General features: G+C 43.6%; 1 protein-coding gene across 1 annotated transcript in view; it reads left to right on the plus strand.

The window, feature by feature from the left end:
* Positions 1 to 2,225, plus strand: part of LOC113203696 (uncharacterized) — a gene marked incomplete at its 3' end in the record, with an annotated part of 6,592 nt that overhangs the window by 900 nt on the left and 3,467 nt on the right. The gene's annotated exons all lie outside the window — the stretch shown is intronic.

A 2,225-nucleotide genomic window follows, 5' to 3' on the forward strand; every position in this document is an offset into this window, starting at 1 on the left:
AAACAGATTAATCGGTGAGTTTGTTCTTTTTCACTTCCGTTCTAGATAGCCTGGAACCCCCTATTGAGTGAGCGACCTGGGATTTTTAGGGTCGTTTTGTGTCATAAAAAGACAGATCGAGTTCGAAGGTGAGCATTCTAGCTCAAAAATTGGATTTAAAAAAAAATTAAAAAACCACAGGTCCCAAAAATGACTGCTTTTAAAAATATTTTTTTCTGGTTTCCTAGGGGTAACTCATAAAAGAGAGTCTCCGGGCGAAAATTTTGTCCGTTTTGCTCTAGCTCCAACGATTTAGACGCTAGAGGGTATTTTTGACGAAAATAAGCGAAATAATGTACAACTATGCATGCTTAGTCTAAGTGACGGGGTTGATGGGCCGGAGGCCCGAATCTTTGAGTACATTTTTGCTCTACCCGACTCGCGTGTCAGCGCCGCAGGCCAAGGTAGATGTATGCCAGGCGCGTCGCAGCGTAACAGTGTTTCGTGAGATATCGCGAAGCCTGTTACGCGAGACGTGGTCTGGCGTACATCTACCTTGTGTATAGTTAAGGTAGAATCTATTCTTTTGCGCCCGATTTACCCATTTTTTTTTCCGTTGTTCGACTTTAATAGCCAAATTTCAATTCAAAATTTCAAAATCTGTTACACACTGCCCCCACACTCCCTTACGAGCTCTGGTACTAATCTGAGTACTCAAGACTTTTGACCCTAAATTTTCGTTTTCGGTCCAGGGTGCGTCTGTCCTACTTTGTAGTCAACAGTGCATTGCGCACGTGAACAGACCGTCACACATTAGTATAGTTGAATAAGGCTACATTCATTATATACCGACGGAAAGCATGCGGAGTCGTCAGCGAGAGCCAACGACTTCCGTTTCGCACAATGGTTCGCGTGACGGCTGCTCAATCAAATGACAACAAATTTCGCTTGGCCCTATTGCAGACGCACAGCGCTCTGACGCTGGCGAAACCACGCAACTCCGCGGAGCCTCCGCCAAAGCACGCAAAGCGGTCCGGCGCTGGCCAAACCACGCAACTCGATTTTTAGGGTGATTTTTGAGACCTATACCGTTGGAAAGAGGACGTTTCCCTTTTCCAATATATACTGTTATCTCAAAATTTTCGAATAACATCGATACGTATGGTTTCGCCAGCGCCTAAGAACTTTGCGTGGTTTCGCCAGCGCCGGAGCGCTGTGCGTGCTTAGACGGAGGCTCTATGGAAATGCGTGCTTTGCAATAGGGACAAGCGATTTGTGAAGTGATAAGTGGTCTGTAATCAATACAGTACAAATCGCTAGTCATGTGACAAAACATTTGTCCGGAGATGAATGATTTGTTTTTTGCAGCGTGGCGACTGATGTGTCATTATCTTTTAAAGAAAGGAGTCATCACACATGTGACGACTAATGTGTTCTATAGGCCGAGAGGAATGTTTTGTCACGTTATTGGTTATCACTTCACAATAAGTTTTGACTTTGTTTCTGTTTCTAGAGTAAAACCTACCGGACACCTTAAAGTTACTCATGTATTCTGAAAATCTAGTCCAAGGGTTTTTAACGAGGGGGAGACGGTGGTTAAACTTTGTGTAAGGGGTAGTCCACAAATTACTTAGACGGCAGAGTGACGGTCTCATACCGAAAGCATTGGAAGGTTAGGTCAGGCGCGTGACGTGGGGGGAGTGGGGTCAAAAACTGCCAAAAATAGCGTGACGTAGTATGTGGATGAGCCCTAAGCCGGATAACTCGCATTACCTCTGAAGTATCATCCGGATTACGTTGCTTTTTCTCGAGGATTACCCCGCAATACCCTAAAATTTGCCCAGGATTATTAGATCTTTTTCGAATTTCCTCGGATCACACCTGCCGGATTACCTAGCGGCTGTCAGCCGAATTACGTTAGCCGTTTCCCCCTCGGGTTTTAAGGTATCAGCTGCTAAAAATATTTCAGCAGTTTTCATACCAATTGGCACCCTGAAAGGACCATTAAAACCCAAGAATCGAAAACAAGCTATTTACGCCTTACCCTAACCATGAGGACTAAGGTCTAGCGTATGTCGCTTTATTCTCGATTCTGGGGTTGTAATGGGGCGTTTCTGATGCAATTATAGATGAAAACTGCTGTTACAATTTATGTTCTTGTTTTTGAACTATTTTTTTCTGTTAAATAAACTTGCCTTTTCTCTTCCGATAATAATTCGCATCTCAAGTATTTTTTTATTTTTATT

This window comes from Frankliniella occidentalis, unplaced genomic scaffold (genome assembly GCF_000697945.3).
Source record: "Frankliniella occidentalis isolate FOCC.00 unplaced genomic scaffold, Focc_3.1 Scaffold426, whole genome shotgun sequence".
Taxonomy (NCBI): Eukaryota; Metazoa; Arthropoda; class Insecta; order Thysanoptera; family Thripidae; genus Frankliniella; species Frankliniella occidentalis.